Raw genomic sequence first — 10,000 nt, 5'->3', positions numbered from 1 at the left:
GAAATCAGAGCTCCCTTCCTGGGATCTCAGATGAGACGAGCTCCATGCTGGAAGTCAGAGCTTAATGCCAGAGGTCCATGCGGGAAATAAGAGCTCCCTTCTGGGACTCAGATGAGACGAGCTCCATGCTGGAAGTCAGAGCTTAATGCCAGAGGTCCATGCGGGAAATCAGAGCTCCCTTCCGGGACTCAGATGAGACGAGCTCCATGCTGGAAGTCAGAGCTCCATGCTTAATGCCCGAGGTCCATGCGGGAAATCAGAGCTCCCTTCCGGGACTCAGATGAGACGAGCTCCATGCTGGAAGTCATAGCTTAATGCCAGAGGTCCATGCGGGAAATCAGAGCTCCCTTCCGGGACTCAGATGAGACGAGCTCCATGCTGGAAGTGAGAGCCCCATGCCTAATGCCCGAGGTCCATGCGGGAAATAAGAGCTCCCTTCTGGGACTCAGATGAGACGAGCTCCATGCAAGCCAAAGATCCCAAAATGCAGCGGCACTAAGTCCCAGCCTGGACCCCAAAACGGACCATCATGTATTCCAAAATGCAGCGGCACTCAGTCCCAAAACGGACCCGCATGGATCCCAAAATGCAGCGGCACTCAGTCCCAGCAAAGTACCAGCACGCATCCCAAAATGTCACAAAGTCGCCTATCCGGAGCTCACGCAAAGCATCTTGCACAGTCTCAGCAAAGCCCAGCATTCATCCCAAAATGTAACAAAGTAGCCTTAATGCCCGAGGTCCATGCGGGAAATCAGAGCTCCCTTCCGGGTCTCAGATGAGACGAGCTCCATGCTGGAAGTCAGCGCTCCATGCTTAATGCCCGAGGTCCATGCGGGAAATCAGAGCTCCCTTCCGGGTCTCAGATGAGACGAGCTCCATGCTGGAAGTCAGAGCTTAATGCCAGAGGTCCATGCGGGAAATAAGAGCTCCCTTCCGGGACTCAGATGAGACGAGCTCCATGCTGGAAGTGAGAGCCCCATGCCTAATGCCCGAGGTCCATGCGGGAAATAAGAGCTCCCTTCTGGGACTCAGATGAGACGAGCTCCATGCTGGAAGTCAGAGCTTAATGCCCGAGGTCCATGCGGGAAGTCAGAGCTCCCTTCTGGGACTCAGATGAGACGAGCTCCATGCTGGAAGTCAGAGCTTAATGCCAGAGGTCCATGCGGGAAATCAGAGCTCCCTTCCAGGACTCAGATGAGACGAGCTCCATGCTGGAAGTCAGAGCGTAATGCCAGAGGTCCATGCGGGAAATCAGAGCTCCCTTCTGGGACTCAGATGAGACGAGCTCCATGCAAGCCAAAGATCCCAAAATGCAGCGGCACTAAGTCCCAGCCTGGACCCCAAAACGGACCATCATGTATTCCAAAATGCAGCGGCACTCAGTCCCAAAACGGACCCGCATGGATCCCAAAATGCAGCGGCACTCAGGCCCAGCAAAGTACCAGCACGCATCCCAAAATGTCACAAAGTCGCCTATCCGGAGCTCACGCAAAGCATCTTGCACAGTCTCAGCAAAGCCCAGCATTCATCCCAAAATGTAACAAAGTAGCCTTAATGCCCGAGGTCCATGCGGGAAATCAGAGCTCCCTTCCGGGACTCAGATGAGACGAGCTCCATGCTGGAAGTGAGAGCCCCATGCCTAATGCCCGAGGTCCATGCGGGAAATCAGAGCTCCCTTCCGGGTCTCAGATGAGACGAGCTCCATGCTGGAAGTCAGAGCTTAATGCCAGAGGTCCATGCGGGAAATAAGAGCTCCCTTCCGGGACTCAGATGAGACGAGCTCCATGCTGGAAGTGAGAGCCCATGCTAATGGAGTCAAGCCCATGCTTAATGCCCGAGGTCCATGCGGGAAATCAGAGCTCCCTTCTGGGACTCAGATGAGACGAGCTCCATGCTGGAAGTCAGAGCCCCATGCCTAATGCCCGAGGTCCATGCGGGAAATCAGAGCTCCCTTCCTGGGACTCAGATGAGACGAGCTCCATGCTGGAAGTCAGAGCTTAATGCCAGAGGTCCATGCGGGAAATAAGAGCTCCCTTCCGGGACTCAGATGAGACGAGCTCCATGCTGGAAGTGAGAGCCCCATGCCTAATGCCCGAGGTCCATGCGGGAAATAAGAGCTCCCTTCTGGGACTCAGATGAGACGAGCTCCATGCTGGAAGTCAGAGCTTAATGCCCGAGGTCCATGCGGGAAGTCAGAGCTCCCTTCTGGGACTCAGATGAGACGAGCTCCATGCTGGAAGTCAGAGCTTAATGCCAGAGGTCCATGCGGGAAATCAGAGCTCCCTTCCAGGACTCAGATGAGACGAGCTCCATGCTGGAAGTCAGAGCGTAATGCCAGAGGTCCATGCGGGAAATCAGAGCTCCCTTCTGGGACTCAGATGAGACGAGCTCCATGCAAGCCAAAGATCCCAAAATGCAGCGGCACTAAGTCCCAGCCTGGACCCCAAAACGGACCATCATGTATTCCAAAATGCAGCGGCACTCAGTCCCAAAACGGACCCGCATGGATCCCAAAATGCAGCGGCACTCAGTCCCAGCAAAGTACCAGCACGCATCCCAAAATGTCACAAAGTCGCCTATCCGGAGCTCACGCAAAGCATCTTGCACAGTCTCAGCAAAGCCCAGCATTCATCCCAAAATGTAACAAAGTAGCCTTAATGCCCGAGGTCCATGCGGGAAATCAGAGCTCCCTTCTGGGACTCAGATGAGACGAGCTCCATGCTGGAAGTCAAAGCCCCATGCTTAATGCCCGAGGTCCATGCGGGAAATCAGAGCTCCCTTCCGGGACTCAGATGAGACGAGCTCCATGCTGGAAGTCAGAGCTTAATGCCAGAGGTCCATGCGGGAAATCAGAGCTCCCTTCTGGGACTCAGATGAGACGAGCTCCATGCTGGAAGTCAGAGCTTAATGCCAGAGGTCCATGCGGGAAATCAGAGCTCCCTTCCAGGACTCAGATGAGACGAGCTCCATGCTGGAAGTGAGAGCCCCATGCCTAATGCCCGAGGTCCATGCGGGAAATCAGAGCTCCCTTCTGGGACTCAGATGAGACGAGCTCCATGCTGGAAGTGAGAGCCCCATGCCTAATGCCCGAGGTCCATGCGGGAAATAAGAGCTCCCTTCTGGGACTCAGATGAGACGAGCTCCATGCTGGAAGTCAGAGCTCCATGCTTAATGCCCGAGGTCCATGCGGGAAATCAGAGCTCCCTTCCGGGTCTCAGATGAGACGAGCTCCATGCTGGAAGTCAGAGCTTAATGCCAGAGGTCCATGCGGGAAATCAGAGCTCCCTTCCGGGTCTCAGATGAGACGAGTTCCATGCTGGAAGTCAGCGCTCCATGCTTAATGCCCGAGGTCCATGCGGGAAGTCGGAGCTCCCTTCTGGGACTCAGATGAGACGAGCTCCATGCAAGCCAAAGATCCCAAAATGCAGCGGCACTAAGTCCCAGCCTGGACCCCAAAACGGACCATCATGTATTCCAAAATGCAGCGGCACTCAGTCCCAAAACGGACCCGCATGGATCCCAAAATGCAGCGGCACTCAGTCCCAGCAAAGTACCAGCACGCATCCCAAAATGTCACAAAGTCGCCTATCCGGAGCTCACGCAAAGCATCTTGCACAGTCTCAGCAAAGCCCAGCATTCATCCCAAAATGTAACAAAGTAGCCTTAATGCCCGAGGTCCATGCGGGAAATCAGAGCTCCCTTCCGGGACTCAGATGAGACGAGCTCCATGCTGGAAGTGAGAGCCCCATGCCTAATGCCCGAGGTCCATGCGGGAAATCAGAGCTCCCTTCCGGGACTCAGATGAGACGAGCTCCATGCTGGAAGTGAGAGCCCCATGCCTAATGCCCGAGGTCCATGCGGGAAATCAGAGCTCCCTTCCGGGTCTCAGATGAGACGAGCGCCATGCTGGAAGTCAGAGCTTAATGCCAGAGGTCCATGCGGGAAATAAGAGCTCCCTTCTGGGACTCAGATGAGACGAGCTCCATGCTGGAAGTCAGAGCTTAATGCCCGAGGTCCATGCGGGAAGTCAGAGCTCCCTTCTGGGACTCAGATGAGACGAGCTCCATGCTGGAAGTCAGAGCTTAATGCCAGAGGTCCATGCGGGAAATCAGAGCTCCTTTCTGGGACTCAGATGAGACGAGCTCCATGCTGGAAGTCAAAGCCCCATGCTTAATGCCCGAGGTCCATGCGGGAAATCAGAGCTCCCTTCTGGGACTCAGATGAGACGAGCTCCATGCTGGAAGTCAAAGCCCCATGCTTAATGCCCGAGGTCCATGCGGGAAATAAGAGCTCCCTTCTGGGACTCAGATGAGACGAGCTCCATGCTGGAAGTCAGAGCTTAATGCCAGAGGTCCATGCGGGAAATAAGAGCTCCCTTCTGGGACTCAGATGAGACGAGCTCCATGCTGGAAGTCAGAGCTCCATGCTTAATGCCCGAGGTCCATGCGGGAAATAAGAGCTCCCTTCTGGGACTCAGATGAGACGAGCTCCATGCTGGAAGTCAAAGCCCCATGCTTAATGCCCGAGGTCCATGCGGGAAATAAGAGCTCCCTTCCGGGTCTCAGATGAGACGAGCTCCATGCTGGAAGTCAGAGCTTAATGCCAGAGGTCCATGCGGGAAATAAGAGCTCCCTTCCGGGACTCAGATGAGACGAGCTCCATGCTGGAAGTCAGAGCTTAATGCCAGAGGTCCATGCGGGAAATCAGAGCTCCCTTCCGGGATTCAGATGAGACGAGCTCCATGCTGGAAGTGAGAGCCCCATGCCTAATGCCCGAGGTCCATGCGGGAAATAAGAGCTCCCTTCTGGGACTCAGATGAGACGAGCTCCATGCTGGAAGTCAGAGCTCCATGCTTAATGCCCGAGGTCCATGCGGGAAATCAGAGCTCCCTTCCGGGTCTCAGATGAGACGAGCTCCATGCTGGAAGTCAGAGCTTAATGCCAGAGGTCCATGCGGGAAATCAGAGCTCCCTTCTGGGACTCAGATGAGACGAGCTCCATGCAAGCCAAAGATCCCAAAATGCAGCGGCACTAAGTCCCAGCCTGGACCCCAAAACGGACCATCATGTATTCCAAAATGCAGCGGCACTCAGTCCCAAAACGGACCCGCATGGATCCCAAAATGCAGCGGCACTCAGTCCCAGCAAAGTACCAGCACGCATCCCAAAATGTCACAAAGTCGCCTATCCGGAGCTCACGCAAAGCATCTTGCACAGTCTCAGCAAAGCCCAGCATTCATCCCAAAATGTAACAAAGTAGCCTTAATGCCCGAGGTCCATGCGGGAAATCAGAGCTCCCTTCCGGGTCTCAGATGAGACGAGCTCCATGCTGGAAGTCAGAGCTTAATGCCAGAGGTCCATGCGGGAAATAAGAGCTCCCTTCTGGGACTCAGATGAGACGAGCTCCATGCTGGAAGTCAGAGCCCCATGCCTAATGCCCGAGGTCCATGCGGGAAATCAGAGCTCCCTTCTGGGACTCAGATGAGACGAGCTCCATGCTGGAAGTCAGAGCGTAATGCCAGAGGTCCATGCGGGAAATCAGAGCTCCCTTCTGGGACTCAGATGAGACGAGCTCCATGCAAGCCAAAGATCCCAAAATGCAGCGGCACTAAGTCCCAGCCTGGACCCCAAAACGGACCATCATGTATTCCAAAATGCAGCGGCACTCAGTCCCAAAACGGACCCGCATGGATCCCAAAATGCAGCGGCACTCAGTCCCAGCAAAGTACCAGCACGCATCCCAAAATGTCACAAAGTCGCCTATCCGGAGCTCACGCAAAGCATCTTGCACAGTCTCAGCAAAGCCCAGCATTCATCCCAAAATGTAACAAAGTAGCCTATCCGCAGGTCACCCAGATCGGGGAAATTGTACAAGTGTTTGATTCCGCCAGTGATGCCCTAAAATGTGAATAAGTATCCCGAAAACTTGCTCCATTCAAATGAATGGCGTTTCTACCAGAGGCCGTTTACGGGTGTAGTGCCGATTTCGGTCGTGCGGGGCGCTGCAGACATGTCTTCCCTACACCCCTCAGTGTGGTGGCCTTGGCCGTCAAGTCTTTAACTCCGTCCGCGTAGACTTTTCGGGGCAGTCGACGGGATATTGAGGAGACACGTTTTCAGTACTTTGACTCCGTCTGCGTTTGGCATTTAGGCGCCACTTGAGGCGTTTTCGGGACACTCTGCCTTCACCACGACACTCGGGCCGGCATGGGGGGGAGAGCGCGCAGCCCCTCCCTTTCTCCCGCCCGACCCCTACCCCGACCGAATGGCACTCGTGACCCGCCCTTGGGGGGCCCCCGCCGACCGGCCCGGCCCTGCGCCGGTGTCGGTGCGGGCGGGCGGTTCCCCCAGCCTGCGGGTTCGCATCGTCGTCGTCGTCGTCCCCGGCCTCCGAAGGCGGCGTTCGCGGGCACGCTAGGCAGGCCGGGGCTCCAAGGCGAGACCGAGACGCTCCGGTGCCCGCCGCGCCCGGTCTGCGTCAGCCGGCCACTGGCGTCTGCCGTCCGTTGGGCCTCCCGGCGAGCGCGCACCCTCTCGAAGTCGTCCCGGACGGACGAGCGCGGGCTTTAACGGCCCGCCTCTCCAGCTTCCAGCCGTCTCAGTCGCGGCGGCCGTCGACCGGCCGGTGGGGTGAGCGTTTTGGGCAGGCAGGTGCAGGGCCCTCGCCGCCGCCAACCACTGCCCGCAAGCGTCCGGGAAACCACAAGTCTTTGGGATCCGGGGGGAGTATGGTTGAAAAGCTGAAACTTAAAGGAATTGACGGAAGGGCACCTACCAGGAGGGGAGCCTGCGGCTTAATTTTACTCAACACGGGGGACCGGACCCGTGCCGAGCTACCAGGGAGGTGGCGGGGGCAAGTCAGAGCTCCATGCAAGCCAAAGCCCCATGCTTAATGCCCGAGGTCCATGCGGGAAATCAGAGCTCCCTTCAGTGTCTCAGATGAGACGAGCTCCATGCTGGAAGTCAGAGCTCCATGCTTAATGCCCGAGGTCCATGCGGGAAATCAGAGCTCCCTTCAGTGTCTCAGATGAGACGAGCTCCATGCTGGAAGTCAGAGCCCCATGCTTAATGCCCGAGGTCCATGCGGGAAATCAGAGCTCCCTTCTGGGACTCAGATGAGACGAGCTCCATGCTGGAAGTCAAAGCCCCATGCTTAATGCCCGAGGTCCATGCGGGAAATCAGAGCTCCCTTCTGGGACTCAGATGAGACGAGCTCCATGCTGGAAGTGAGAGCCCCATGCCTAATGCCCGAGGTCCATGCGGGAAATGAGAGCTCCCTTCTGGGACTCAGATGAGACGAGCTCCATGCTGGAAGTCAAAGCCCCATGCTTAATGCCCGAGGTCCATGCGGGAAATCAGAGCTCCCTTCTGGGACTCAGATGAGACGAGCTCCATGCTGGAAGTCAAAGCCCCATGCTTAATGCCCGAGGTCCATGCGGGAAATCAGAGCTCCCTTCTGGGACTCAGATGAGACGAGCTCCATGCTGGAAGTCAGAGCTTAATGCCAGAGGTCCATGCGGGAAATCAGAGCTCCCTTCTGGGACTCAGATGAGACGAGCTCCATGCTGGAAGTCAGAGCTTAATGCCAGAGGTCCATGCGGGAAATCAGAGCTCCCTTCTGGGACTCAGATGAGACGAGCTCCATGCTGGAAGTCAGAGCTTAATGCCAGAGGTCCATGCGGGAAATCAGAGCTCCCTTCTGGGACTCAGATGAGACGAGCTCCATGCTGGAAGTCAGAGCTCCATGCTTAATGCCCGAGGTCCATGCGGGAAGTCAGAGCTCCCTTCTGGGACTCAGATGAGACGAGCTCCATGCTGGAAGTCAGAGCTTAATGCCAGAGGTCCATGCGGGAAATCAGAGCTCCCTTCCAGGACTCAGATGAGACGAGCTCCATGCTGGAAGTGAGAGCCCCATGCCTAATGCCCGAGGTCCATGCGGGAAATCAGAGCTCCCTTCTGGGACTCAGATGAGACGAGCTCCATGCTGGAAGTCAGAGCGTAATGCCAGAGGTCCATGCGGGAAATCAGAGCTCCCTTCTGGGACTCAGATGAGACGAGCTCCATGCAAGCCAAAGATCCCAAAATGCAGCGGCACTAAGTCCCAGCCTGGACCCCAAAACGGACCATCATGTATTCCAAAATGCAGCGGCACTCAGTCCCAAAACGGACCCGCATGGATCCCAAAATGCAGCGGCACTCAGTCCCAGAAAAGTACCAGCACGCATCCCAAAATGTCACAAAGTCGCCTATCCGGAGCTCACGCAAAGCATCTTGCACAGTCTCAGCAAAGCCCAGCATTCATCCCAAAATGTAACAAAGTAGCCTTAATGCCCGAGGTCCATGCGGGAAATCAGAGCTCCCTTCCGGGTCTCAGATGAGACGAGCTCCATGCTGGAAGTGAGAGCCCCATGCCTAATGCCCGAGGTCCATGCGGGAAATAAGAGCTCCCTTCTGGGACTCAGATGAGACGAGCTCCATGCTGGAAGTCAGAGCTCCATGCTTAATGCCCGAGGTCCATGCGGGAAATCAGAGCTCCCTTCCGGGTCTCAGATGAGACGAGCTCCATGCTGGAAGTCAGAGCTTAATGCCAGAGGTCCATGCGGGAAATCAGAGCTCCCTTCTGGGACTCAGATGAGACGAGCTCCATGCAAGCCAAAGATCCCAAAATGCAGCGGCACTAAGTCCCAGCCTGGACCCCAAAACGGACCATCATGTATTCCAAAATGCAGCGGCACTCAGTCCCAAAACGGACCCGCATGGATCCCAAAATGCAGCGGCACTCAGTCCCAGCAAAGTACCAGCACGCATCCCAAAATGTCACAAAGTCGCCTATCCGGAGCTCACGCAAAGCATCTTGCACAGTCTCAGCAAAGCCCAGCATTCATCCCAAAATGTAACAAAGTAGCCTTAATGCCCGAGGTCCATGCGGGAAATCACAGCTCCCTTCCGGGTCTCAGATGAGACGAGCTCCATGCTGGAAGTGAGAGCCCCATGCCTAATGCCCGAGGTCCATGCGGGAAATAAGAGCTCCCTTCTGGGACTCAGATGAGACGAGCTCCATGCTGGAAGTGAGAGCTTAATGCCAGAGGTCCATGCGGGAAATCAGAGCTCCCTTCTGGGACTCAGATGAGACGAGCTCCATGCTGGAAGTCAGAGCTCCATGCTTAATGCCCGAGGTCCATGCGGGAAATCAGAGCTCCCTTCTGGGACTCAGATGAGACGAGCTCCATGCTGGAAGTGAGAGCCCCATGCCTAATGCCCGAGGTCCATGCGGGAAATGAGAGCTCCCTTCTGGGACTCAGATGAGACGAGCTCCATGCTGGAAGTCAAAGCCCCATGCTTAATGCCCGAGGTCCATGCGGGAAATCAGAGCTCCCTTCTGGGACTCAGATGAGACGAGCTCCATGCTGGAAGTCAGAGCCCCATGCCTAATGCCCGAGGTCCATGCGGGAAATCAGAGCTCCCTTCTGGGACTCAGATGAGACGAGCTCCATGCTGGAAGTCAGAGCTTAATGCCAGAGGTCCATGCGGGAAATCAGAGCTCCCTTCTGGGACTCAGATGAGACGAGCTCCATGCTGGAAGTCAGAGCTTAATGCCAGAGGTCCATGCGGGAAATCAGAGCTCCCTTCTGGGACTCAGATGAGACGAGCTCCATGCTGGAAGTCAAAGCCCCATGCTTAATGCCCGAGGTCCATGCGGGAAATCAGAGCTCCCTTCTGGGACTCAGATGAGACGAGCTCCATGCTGGAAGTCAAAGCCCCATGCTTAATGCCCGAGGTCCATGCGGGAAATAAGAGCTCCCTTCTGGGACTCAGATGAGACGAGCTCCATGCTGGAAGTCAGAGCTTAATGCCAGAGGTCCATGCGGGAAATAAGAGCTCCCTTCTGGGACTCAGATGAGACGAGCTCCATGCTGGAAGTCAGAGCTCCATGCTTAATGCCCGAGGTCCATGCGGGAAATAAGAGCTCCCTTCTGGGACTCAGATGAGACGAGCTCCATG

The sequence above is a fragment of the Phycodurus eques genome, unplaced genomic scaffold (genome assembly GCF_024500275.1).
Source record: "Phycodurus eques isolate BA_2022a unplaced genomic scaffold, UOR_Pequ_1.1 contig_311, whole genome shotgun sequence".
Taxonomy (NCBI): domain Eukaryota; kingdom Metazoa; phylum Chordata; class Actinopteri; order Syngnathiformes; family Syngnathidae; genus Phycodurus; species Phycodurus eques.
The sequence above is the reverse complement of the archived record's forward strand: the minus strand, read 5'-3'. Positions refer to the sequence as shown.